At 43.9% G+C, this 12,939-nt stretch overlaps 1 protein-coding gene across 7 annotated transcripts in view; it reads left to right on the top strand.

Annotated features, from left to right (window-relative positions):
* LPAR1 (lysophosphatidic acid receptor 1) overlaps positions 1 to 12,939 on the top strand; it is a 247,682-nt gene that overhangs the window by 94,044 nt on the left and 140,699 nt on the right. The window contains exon 1 of one of the 7 annotated variants that reach the window (XM_019635893.1): positions 11,068 to 11,463. The exons of 2 other annotated variants lie outside the window; for them this stretch is intronic. The gene's annotated coding sequence lies outside the window, so the exon portion shown is untranslated. 4 more of the 7 variants (XM_019635895.1, XM_019635894.1, XM_019635892.1 and 1 more) reach the window with 4 other exon arrangements.

Here is a 12,939-nt window from a genome sequence, read left to right as displayed (position 1 = left end):
ATAGGGAAGGGGGAACCATCAGACCCAATAAAGTCTTTGCTAGCCCAATATGGATCTTGGGAGTAAAGAAGGTCTATTAGAGATATTTCTCATTTGGATAGACATGGTTGGCCCTTGCTCAGTCATTGGCCATAATCCACCTTGAAGAGTATAATCTTGGCTCTCACTTTGCTCATTCATTGGCTGAAAGGATGATCTAAGAAGAATGTGGTCTCATCTCAAAAGCTACACTACAAAGGGCCCTAAAAGAGCTAACAGCCATGGACCATCTGCTAACCACACTCTTTGCAGCTGGTCAGTGAGTTTTTTCTTGAAATGGATCTGAATGGCACATCCCCATGTCTGCCATAGCCCACTCCTTGCTCCACGTGGATCCATTTCTCCAAACTTATTGAGGTAGCAGCACCTCACAGGTATCTGGTGGGCCTCTAGTCCTGAGGAAAATCGTAGAAAAGGCAGGTTGATAGGATTGACTACAGCCTTCATCACCATAGTTAGTCTCAAGGCCACAACTAGTACTTACCTTCTCCCTTCACCTCTTTCCCCCCATTATACATTCTAAGTTCCCCTCACCCTCAGCTAACACCTCCTCCAGTCTTGGTAACTTATGTCATGGTGTGACCCAAACTCATTCCTCAGAGTTCTGTGTTCTTGGTGACCATACTCTTCATGAGTTGCTCTATTTGTCCATTCACAGTCATAGTTGGACAAGGGAGTACCAAGAGGCACCCACCTGGGCCATGTGAGTTCCACATATGAGCCTCCATGCCCCCATTTAATAACAGTAGTCCTAGCTCCTCCTGCTAATTATCAGGGTGAATTATCTCTGAGAGGATGGGGACTGCAGTTACTGTCTGCCAATCTGTGGACACAAGGACCCCAAACTGTTCAGGGAGCAAGCATAGCTTGTAGTTTATTTTTTATTATTTTTTTTTAATTGGGGAATTGGGGGAGGGGAACAGTGTTGGGGAATCGGGGATGGGGAACAGACAAGTTGCTGTCCTTTTGTTCTTCAGTCTAGTTGTGGAGGACATCGCTTCACTGGCCCATGTTGGTATTATCATTACGCTCTTCCCAGGTGAGGCAGTTGCTCGCCGGCCATTGGACGGCTGCTAACGGCAGCTCACAGCAGCTCACGCTGGCTGCCAGCCACTCACACCGGCTGCCAGCCACTCACGGTAGCTTATGGCAGCCCACTGCAGCCCCACTGTAGCCTACACCATTGCGGGTGACTCACAGCAGCTCAGCTCCAGGTGGAGCTGTTGTTCACCATCTTAGCTGTAGAGGGCAGTGTCACTGGCCCTCATGTGGGATCCGAACTGGGGCCCTGCTGCTTTGAGCTGGCGTCTCAAGCCAGCTCTTAACCAACGTGCCACTCGGCCAGCCCCCATAGCTTAATGGGACTTCTGCTGTAAGACTTTTGACCCTGGAAAAATGCAGAATCTCCACATTGCAGACCCCAGAGTTGTGTGGAGAGAAGCATTAAGTCCCACAGTGAGTCTTTGAGAGTGATGGTAAGTGAGGTCACTTCTGCTTCCACCCTCTAACTTCGTGGACCCATGTGTTTTTCCTATTGGTGACAAAGCATCACATATAGGATTCTCTGATTTAGGGCACATACTGAGTCCTGAAAGATAGTTCCCCATCCTTGCAGGGTACAGTCTCCAAGTTGGTGCTTTATATGTGTCTTCAGCAAGATGTTCTATCCCTCCACAGGAAGCTTCTGGATGGGGCAGTGTCTGATAAGACCACTTGATTTATTCTTGCACCTTCTTCACTGTAAACTATGAGTAAATGCCTTGGTGGAATGTTACATGGGATTCCATGCCTGTGAATCAGGCATTCCATAAGAGCTGGATAGGGATGCTGGCTGAGGCCCCGAGGGCATGAAAGGCAATGCCATCCATAACCAGAATAGGTACCAATTCCTGTGGAAAAGAACCACAAGCCCTTCCAGGATGGAAGATGCCCAACTTAGTCAACTTGCCACCAAGTTGCCAGTTGGTCTCCTCAAGAAATAGTCCATACTAGGAGGTCAGAGTTGGTCCATGCTTATATCCATACTTTTGGCTTTGAATTGGTCTCTGTTGACTGTAGTTTGGACATTTGGAAACAGCATTGGATGGATCAGCTTTGGTAAGTGGGATTCTATACTGTTGGGTCTGTGCATAGCCTCCCTCTCTGCCACGGTGGCCACTTCATCCACGTATCCGTTGTACTGCTTACAAAGGCTGCCTCAGTGTTCCTGCTTGTGGAGATGAGCAAGAATTCTATCTCTTCTCTGTCTTTTGCCAGTTGAAAGACTTATGGAATGGGGAGGATCATGTTCATTCAAGTTCATCTTGGAATAGATTAGGATACTCAATGTAATTTACACTTGCCAAAACCTATACCTAATAGGTCAGATCCATGCTCTCTAAGTCAAAATTTCTGCAAGTCAGTGCAGATCTCTCTCTCTGGGAAGAAGTCCAGTTATTGTTATTGCTGTTAATCTTTCAGAAACTTAAAGCCCCAGATATGGGTTTTAAAGATAACTTTTTACAGATATTTTCCCTGAAATTGGAGATAAATTAATCTCATCTGCAATTTCTATCAAGGCTCAATTGCTATCACTTCATTCCTTTGATCAAACTGCATATTCCTAGGGGTTTTAAAGTGTCCTGTGTTACTGTTTCAAACTCCTTATAGTCCATCTGTATCCTGCAAATTAGCAGTGACTTCTGTGAGGTCACCTCTTGTCTGCATAGTAATCTTCCCAACGTTGTGGCCGTATCGTATATCAAATTGGTTCCTATTCTAGGATTTGTATGATACAGACAAGAGGTGCCCAAGGGTTCTTAGTAATCATGGATGAGAACTCCACACTTAGTGGGTGTAATGAGCTGAATTGTGTCTCCCCAAAATTCACATGTTGATGTACTAACCCCCAGTACATCAGGATGTGACTATATTTGGAGACAGGGCCTTTAAAGAGATAATTAAGGTAAAATGAGGTAATATAGGCAGGCCCTAATCCAATAGGACTTGTGTCCTTATAGGAAGAGGAGATTAGGCCACAGACATACATAGGTTGAGCGAAGAACAAGTGAAGACACCGTGGAGAAAACCTCCATCTATAAGCCAAGGTGAAAGACCCCAGAATAAACAGCCATGCCAACACCTTGATATTGGACTCTAGCCTCCAGAACAGTGGGATAAATACACTTCTGTTGTTTAAGTGACCCAGTCTCTAGTACTTTGCTATGGCAGCCCTAGAAAACTAATATAGTGGGTATGAATCTCAGTCAATAAACTTAGATATTCAAGTTTTTCTCGGGTGGCTGGGATGGCTTGGCTGGTGAGAGAGCACTGTGCTTTTAACAACAAGGTTGCCAGTTCAACTCCCGCCTGGGATGGTGGGCTGCGCCCTCCGCGACTAGATTGAAAATGGTGACTGGACTTGGAGCTGAGCTATGCCCTCCACAACTAAGATTGAAGGACAACAACTTGACTAGGAGCTGGTGGGTCCCGGGAAAAACACACTGTTCCCTAATTAAAGCTAAAAAAAAAAAAAAGTTTTTCTGTATTTCAGATTAAATTTTTATCTGGATCTCCCATTCCTTAGGGTTGGTGGGAAAACATGGGCTCAGTTATTTTTGAGTTTTTTTTTTCTTTTTCTGTTCTTGGGGAAATAGTTACACACACCTACATGGATCAGTCACCATTCCAGAGTTTTATACGGTGTCAACGTGTTGGTGAGGCCCATCTAACATTGATCCTTAGAGGTTGTTCAAGTTCACTGCTGCCATGCCACCCACGGGACGTGAACATCTATTACTAAACTACTCTAGGTTTTATTTACCTAAACACTCCTGTAGTCTTTTCTTCTCAAGGGTCTTGCTGTCTCTCCAACAGCATTGACAAGAAGCAGGGCAGAGTACCCCCTGTTCTTGGGATACACAGAGCTCTCTCTTTCGCTCTCCCACTCCAAGAGTATTGTTTTTCTTCGCGTGTACACATACCACTCTATGCCTGTAAATCCCCTTCTAAGAGCTTGGGCTTTCTGTAAAGATTTTTGGCTCTTCTTCTTTGCCACATATTTTCCTAAGCAATGAGCACAGAACGTATGACTACTCAACAATGAGAGAGAAGAAAGTGGAAATACAGGGAGAAGAGAATGTGGAATAACCTCAAAATACAATCCTGTCATATAATTATTACATTCCACTGAAGACAGAAGAAACTGTATGCTATTGGTGATAGAAATATATTTTATAGTTATATAGAATTAGGATACTAGCCATGGACAAATCACAGGCTTTATACATAGGAATAAATTATTGACTTGTTTATTATAAAGTTAATTTTTTGTAGGACATGTTTATAGTGTATCTTGGTTTTTAGTAGGAATACAGTCATTTTCTGCTCTTAGGTATTGTAGTGTTTATACTTGTTTAATCACAACAGCAGCCCCCAAAGGATGCATGCGACCGCTGATCATTATCCCACAACAGTGTTTTAGAAATATTATTATATGGGTAGAGCCAAATAATTTCGCTTGCACTTGAAATGTATTATTTAGTTGTAATTTACAAACAACAATTGCACTAATCTTAAATGTACAGTCAAATGAGTTTCAACACTTATATACACCTATGTTACCACGACACAAAGCAATATACAAGGCTCTTGCCTCGCCCCAGGAAGTTTTCTCATGTGCCTTTTTAGTCCCCACTCTCTAGGCAATCATTGTTCTTTTCTAACATCAAAGATTAGTTTTGCCTGCTCTGGAACTTGATAAAAACGCAGTCATATAGTATGCACTGTTTTGTGTCTGTCTTCTTTTGTCCAGCATGTTTCTGTGATTCATGCATATTGTTGGAGTTTGTTCCTGATGTTGCTGATTAGTCTTCCATTCATGTCCATTTATTTATTTATTTTAAACTTTTGGAATTAACTCTGCCTCTCCTTCTGGCGGAGTATATGTTAGCAAAGAAATGGGGGGTTTGTGGGGGGTGTGGCTAGGGAAGTGGCAGAGCCATTCAGTTAAATGTAATCAGTGCTTCATCAGGTGTAACATCTCGAATTTGCTCACTTTTGGTGAGTGCCTACCCCAGAGGGCAGTACGTCAGAATCTCCTTTTTTCAGATCAATCCATAATCTAGGCTACATGGTGTCACTGAATCTCCAAGATTACAGTCAAAATGTACGTGAATATATATGTTAGTTTAAGCCAAGGAAACTGATAGATACCCACAATTTTGTGGCTCAAAGAACAAGAAATGTCTTTTTCACATAAAAGTCCAGAGTGGGTGTTCACATCAGTTGGGAGCCCCCTTTCACATGGACACTTAGGTGTCAGGGTTTATGGTCACCTATCATCTTCAATCCATGGCTTCCAAGGTTGGTGTGTGCATTATCATCACAGTCATCAGAAGGGACAAAGAGTGTGAAGGGACACATGTGAGGGGATTTGATAGGTAGTCTTAGAATTGGAGAAGTCACTTCTGCTCACATTCTACTGGAGAGAACTCAGTTATGTGGCCTCAACTCACTGCAAGAGAGGCTGGGGAGTCTGGTCTAGCTGGTGCCCAAGAAGGCAAGAAGGGATAGTGTAGTTAGAGAACGCTGACACAATATGTGGACTCCACATTTATTGACAGAGCAGTTTCATAGCTTTAAATAGGTTCTGAAAGGCATCTACATCCAAAAATGTTTCAGAACCTCTTGTTAAGGGACCACTAGGACAGCTGCTTCCACTTTGTTCTAGAAGGTATAACAGGCTATCAAGTCAAAACAACAGAAATGACGTAAAATACACATGACTTAGGAAAACGCTCTGCCCCACTTTTGCCCAGGGTGGCATGATACTGTTCATATTCCTTGGACTACTCATTGCAAGTCTTGAGGCAGATATATCAACTACGAGTCACAAGAATCCACCATATTATTGTAGAATCAGCCATATTTTATTTGAAAGAAAGAGCAGTCTCTTTTATGGTTCGCTTTTTATACCTTGTGTAAGAAATTCTTCTCTACCCTGAAATGATGAAGATATTCTAAAAACGGGGAAGTTTTGCTCTGCAGATTTAGGTCTTTACACCATTAAGAACTGACTTTTGTTTACAGCATAGGGTAGGGGGGAATCCCATGTTTTGTTTTGTTTTTAAATATACAGTATATATATAGAGAGTGCTAGTTATTTCAGCTTAATTTACTAAAGACAACACCTTTGAGGCACTAATTTACATTGACTCATCTGTCATTTATATGTAGTTCTATTTCTGAACCTGCTATTCTCTTTCATTAGATTAATTACCCATCACTGCATCAAGACCACATTATTTCAATTGGTGAAGCTTTAGGATATTTTGATATCTGGAGGGGAATTTTTTTCCCTCCTTATGATTCAACAGAATTATCTTGGTTATTCTTGGCCCCTTCTGTTTCCATGTGAATTTTAGAATCACTTTGTCAAGGTTTGTGAAAACCCCTAATACAATTTGGAGTAGATTGCATTGTGTTGATGGAGTCGTCTCATCCACGAACATGATATATCTATTCATTTATTTAGGCCTTTTTATGTATTTCAATAAAATTTTATAGTTTTTTTATACAGATACTATACCTTTCTATTAATTTTTATCCAAGTTATGATAAAGATTTGTTGCTATTATGAGTGAGACCTTTAACAATGTATTATCTCTAATGGGCTGTGGCTTCTTTGCATATTGATCTTTTATTCAACAATGTTGCTAAACTCTCTGATTTGCTCTAATACTTTAATAGATTTGCTTGGATTTTTTAGTAGACAACTGTATCATCTAAAAGTCATATTTTTCTTTTTTTCTAAACCTTATGTCTTCTAATTTCTTTGTGCGTGTGTGTACGTGATCTTGGCAAGGGGCTTCAGGACAGTGCCAAGTAGAAATGAAAAAGCTATCTTTGTTTTGTTCCTAGCTTTTAAAGGAAAATGTATAATGAATTAACATTAAGGATAGATAATGCTTGTAGAATTAGGTTGTTCAGGAAATCCCTCCCTTTCCTAGCTTGCTATGATTAAAAAAATATATAAATGAATGGCAAATTACTTTATATTTTTTAATATTAAACCATTCTTACATTATGGTACCAGCCCAATGTGCTTATGATGTTGTTTTTTTTTTTTAAGATTTTTATTGGGGAATTGGGGGGATGGGAACAGTGCTGGGGAATTGGGGGAAGGGGAACAGACAAGTTGCTATCGTTTTTGTTCTTCAGTCTAGTTGTGGAGGACGTTGCTTCACTGGCCCAAGTTGGCACCATCATTGCGCTCTTCCCGGGCGAGGCAGATCAGTTGCCAGCTTCTGGATGGCTGCTCACTGCGGATGCTGGCTGCTCACGCTGGCTGCTGGCTACACACGGTAGCCCATGGCAATCCACTGCAGCAGGGGCTGCAGCATACGCTGTCTCTGGCGACTCACGGCAGCCCAGCTCCAGGTTGAGCTGTTGTTCAGCATCTTAGCTGTGGAGGGCAGTGTCACTGGCCCTCATATGTGGGATCCGCACCGGGGCCCTCTGGCGTCCCAAGCCAGTTCTTAACCATCATGCCACTCGGCCGGCCCTATGATGTATTTTTTGAAAATACATTGCTGAACTTGGTTTGATAATATTTAATGTATAAAATGTTTAGTTTTTTTGAAATTGGCCTATATGTTTTTGTCTGAGTTTGGTATCAAGATTTTATTAGCTCATAAAATAGGGTGCTTTCTTTCTTTTCCTGTTCTTTGAAACTATGTGAATAGATTTTATCTGTCTATGAAGATTTGGTAAGTCTTTCTGATCAAACCTTTGATTCTTTTTGTAGGTAGATTTAGAAATACGAATTCAGTTTATTTAATGGTTATAGATATACTCATGTTTTAAATTTTTTGAATCTATAATTTCTTAATTTACATCTCACCAAAAGGTATCTATTTTAGCTGTTTTTAATTGTTCACAATATTCTCTTAGTATTAAAAAAAACTCTACTGAAACCACAATGAAAATCTCCTTCATAATCTCTTTTCTTTTCTCTTTTTTTCCACTGTCTTACTAGAAAATTACGTATTTTATTATTGTTTTATAGAATGAATTTTTTGTTTTGTGAGCCTTTCTATGATTTCTTGGTATCTAGCTCTATTTTTAGCTCTAAAATTATACATATGACATACATATTTTTTTTGTTCTTCATTTTCATAATTCTTTTTCGTTTCCTTCAATTCCCCCCTCACCCCACCCTTTGTGTTAGATGGAAGCCTTTTTATTTGGGTGAGGAAAACTACAGAATTTGCTAGTGTTTGATTGACTTCAGACATTACCCAGATTATTCAAGCAGAAACATGCGGTAAGAGAAAAAAGGTGAGCAGAGTCACCCCCTTTCGGCTTTTCATTTGACTGTAGTCTAGTCCTCATACAAGGCTGCTGCACACACAATCCCCACAATCCCCATTCCTGGAGTCTCCTTAGCCACTTCTACCCTGAAGAGTGTTATTATTATTATTATTATTTTTACTAAATTGGGCTGCCTCACCTACCTCTGCCACTGGCCTTTTAAAATAGAAAGGTTTTGTAAGGAGAATGTTTTCTTTCTAGCCAAGAGGAAAAACACTGGGCAGGCACAAATACCCCATTTAAAAAAGGAAGACACCTATACCTGGGGGCATCTGAAAACCTTTCCCATGCAGGCCGAATTCTCTCTGGGTATTGTTTTCCCAGAATATGTTCTTTGAATCAGCCTCTACATAAAGAGACTGGAGGGAAAGTTTCCAGCAGATCCTTTTACTGATAGTTTTGATTACTTTCTAGTAGAAAATTTCAAAGGCTTTTTGCCAGACGGAAGGGAACATGGGGGGGCGCAGTGGGGGGAGAAGGAGAACTGGCATGACCTGTAAACCCTTATGAACAAACAGAGCCCCAAAGCAGTGACAACCAGTTTTTGAATCCTAAGTGCTTCCCAAATTGTAGTCCTTGGACCACTAGAGAAGGTCAATAATCTGACAACATCTACAGTATCCTTAAGATATTAATATAAAGTCTACTTGAAATATCCCTCATTAAATTCTCTTCATTTTGCAGAAGGTATTTTTTCTCACTTTTGATGGCACCAGTTGTCCGAGGATTTGGCTCTGCTGAAGTCATTTGAAGAAACAAATGTAGAGAAACATTGCTTGGCAGAGGATAAGAGAGGAAGGTTAGGACAGAGCATTAGGGCGACTATCCAAGAAAGGGAATAAGTCTGAATGGCAAAAGGGCCGCAGACAGAAAAACACATTAAAGAAAGTATATCAAGGTATCTTCCATCTCTGTTGAAACGACATCACCCACTTCAGTGATTTAAGAAGGCTGTTCAAATATATTATCTTACGTTGATAAAGACAACTTGGAATCCAAGAAAATAGATTTTAGAAGTATTATTATCCCATTTCACAGATGACAAAACTGTCCCATTTTGGAACACAGTACTAGTTTGGATGGATTTATCTCTGTGCTGAACAGGATTTGATTTTAAAGTTATTGACCTAAAGCTGGCTACAGAGCACTTACATTCAAACAGATCCATATTTGTCAGAAAGACAGATCCATATTTGTATTTTGCTCTCCATTTCATTTTAGGCCATGGTAGAACAAATAAAGAGGGAAAAAAATGTTTTACAGCAAGTAACTCAGAACTCTTTACTACACATATCTTGTGTGGACAGAACTCCTGATTTGATGTTAGAAAGAACCACAGAGTAGTTAAGGCAATTAATATATAGTCAAAGCAGAAGCAGCCATATTCCTTAAGACAGTAAGAGATAAAATCAATACATTGGAAAAATATCCAAGCTGAGTGGTAGGCAAGAAACTCATTTTCACTTTACCTTTGATTTATGAGGAAGGACTAAACAGTGAAATAATTACCTATTAAATTAATTGGATAATTATTTAATAATATTATTGTATAATATAACTTAATTACTTAAAATCAAAATTAAAAATTTTTTTCACTAGATGTAGCAGTTTTTGTACTGAGAAACCTAACAGTAAATAAAAAGAGTGTGTAGTAAGAAGGAGACAGGAAAATCAGCTAAGTGATTTTTCTGAGTTCAGTACAGCTATTGTTGAAACGAAAGCCCCTTTCAGTATATTCTTTCCTTACCAATGTATAGTTTTTATTGCACTTAGATTTTATAGCGGACATGTTCCTCTAAGTCCTGATATATAATGTTTTTTAGAGTGTAAGATCGCCTCCTTATTATTTGTGAGATAAGAGTGTTTATATGCATTTCTGCAAGTTGTGTATGAACATATTAGTACTGTGCATATATTAAAATTTCTAATTTTTTTCACATTTTAAGTGGATTATTGTAAAATAGATCATAAGTTGGTAGGAAAGGAGAAAGAGCAGAGTCGTTTAAAGCTGATTTTTTAAAAAAGGGAATTTGGTAGATTGTTTTCAAAAGGAAACAGCTTCTGATAGTAATTGACTAAGCAGCCAGGGTTTAGCCTTGAGCATCCTGAGAAAACCACAAGGCGAACTCAGTCAAGGTTCTCAGTAGTCCCTGGCAGGAGATGGTCACGTTCGCTTTGAAGCACACTCCCCTCCCCGGAAGCCTGAAGTTTCCATCTCCTCCAAGGTTTCCCCTTCTGCCCACTGCAGTTTACAGTGACCTTTCCTTTCTGTGCAGCCCAAGATTACCGAGTGACCACACCAGTGCAGCCCTTCCTCGCTGTTCTGCATTTCTGTCTTAGATGCAATTGTATCAGACCTGCCCGGTCCCTATGTGCCTGTACTGCTGCCGTGGCCTCCTATGTGCCATTTCAGGCGAGAGTTCACTAAGCTTTGTATTCCTAAGCAGCTACTTTTGATATGTGGCGGCTTTAGCAGTGGAGAGACAGGTAGAGAATTTGCCAACACTCCGGAAATCCTGAGAAGCGAAGGGTGGGAGGTGGCGCAGCTGGAGAGCCCCTGATTGACTGGGTGTTGTTATAGGACCTGGGCGAATCTCTGTGGCTGCCACTTTCCTGAGAAATATCCCTTGGCCTGAGTCCCGCGCGGTTCCCGCCCACACCTCCAGGTGTGCATTCCCCGCCCTTAATTACTACTCTAAAATTGATAGTTAGCACTAACAAAGTTTCACTGGGAAAGCGGAAGAGAACATTGTAATCATGGATAGAGAGAACTAAGGGAGCACAGCCCCCCTTGCTTTGGTCTGCAGACCCAGGAGATCGAGAACTCAGAAATGGAAACGTGGGCACCTTTCTAGCAGCGAAGTGACTCTTCCTGTTCTGCCGTCTCCAACTGGGAGAAACTTTGTGCCTTCTGGAAAGTTGAGAAATTGAACTCGAGAGGCCATGCTTCTGGGATTTTGCGGGCCCCGCAATGTTTTCCAGAGCTTTTCAAGGGGGAAGACAAGAGCGACAAAATGAAAATGCCATGTGTGGGGGCGCCCACCCGCGTCCCGCCAGCTGTCCCGCGCGGAGGTGAGCGCTGGAGGGGGTGGGGATGGAGAGGCAGGACTGGCGGCCGCGGGTCTCTCGCCGCGGGTGTGTCTGATCAGCGGCGGGGGCAGGGAGCGTTGGTAAGATAATGAATGAGAGGCTTAGGCAGCCGCGGCGGGAAGTTCGGCAAATGAATGGGGGAGGGGGAGCGCAGACGGCCGGGGCTCTGGGGGTGTCACACCAGGTAAGGGAATGAGGTCGGGGGAGGGAGTCTGGGGGTGCGGGAGCTGCTGACTTGTGCTACTTGGAGTAAGCAGAAAAAGAAAGCAGGCGGAGGAAGGAGAAGGCTGACGTCCGCGCTGCTGCCGTCCTTCCGCAGCCCTTCTCCGGCCGTCCCTGCCGGCCCGCCAAAGCCGGAGCCGTAGGACCCGAGCGGCCGCTGAGGCTCCCAGAGCTGTGACTCCCGTGTCCCCCTGCAGAGCGCTGCCTGTATCTTGGCCGGCCAAGATCGCGGCGGCGGAGCCCTCTCCGGTTTCCTGGCGGGGCGCTCGACCCCAGCGGGGTGGGCGCAGGGGGCGGCCCCGCTCCGGGCCACCGCGTAGAGGCGGGCGTAGCCGGGATCGGCTGGCCGCCGGGCGGGGGCTGCGGGCAGTGACCACGCAGCAGGAGGCCAGCTCCAGGGCGGCGGCGGCGGCGGCAGGCGCAGGTAAAGGGGTGGGCGCGGCGGGGTGCGGAGGAACAGTGCCCCCTGGGCGCGGAGCCTGTGGCCGCCGAGTCGCCTCCGCCGCCAAACGGCGCGTTAGGATCGCACTGTCCGGAGGCAGACGGGCTTTGTGGCTACGTGTGCGTGCAAGTGTGGGTGAGTGGGAGTGTGGGAGTGTGGGTGTGCGCGCGCGCGCTCGCCAGAGTCGGGTGTGGGTGGGTGTGCGTGCCTGCGAGCCGGCCTGCAGGAGGCGAGGCTGTCCCGGCCTCCCTGACCAACCAGTTGCCCGAGCCCCGGGAGGGAAGTCGCCTCTGCCGCCTGGGCCGCTGGCCCTCCTGTCCCGCGGCCAGGTTAGTGCGTTCTGGGGCCCGCCCAAGTGACACGTAGGTGGCCTCGGGTTATCTGGGACCGGGTGGGGGGAAGGGAAGCCTTACCGGGGGCGCTCGAAATGCCTCTAAAGCCGCGTCAGGGTGGACGTGGACCGCCGGGGGTCCCCGCGCCCCGCAGCGCGGAGCTGCCGCATCACTTGCTTCTTACCGACGACTCGGTAGTGTCTCCCGGGCTGAGAGGACTTAAGTTTCTGTCCAGCCGCTTCACAAACACGCTTAGCAAGTAGCTGGAAACTTTAAAGCCAGGGAGAGACCTGGCTTTGACTTGGTGGTTTTGAAATCAACGGGCTCGTTTGGTTTGTGTAGGGCTAGTTTGTGCTGAATGGATTTAAAATTTATTCTTGTTTTTCTTTGCTGCCATTTGGTCTTTGATGTGTAAGAATGACGGCATCCAGAATTTGTCTGGCGCCGGAGAAGATTGCTCTC

Source organism: Hipposideros armiger, unplaced genomic scaffold (genome assembly GCF_001890085.2).
Source record: "Hipposideros armiger isolate ML-2016 unplaced genomic scaffold, ASM189008v1 scaffold_24, whole genome shotgun sequence".
NCBI classification, from domain to species: Eukaryota; Metazoa; Chordata; class Mammalia; order Chiroptera; family Hipposideridae; genus Hipposideros; species Hipposideros armiger.
Note: the sequence above shows the minus strand (reverse complement) of the source record. Positions and strands in the feature narration are given on the sequence as shown.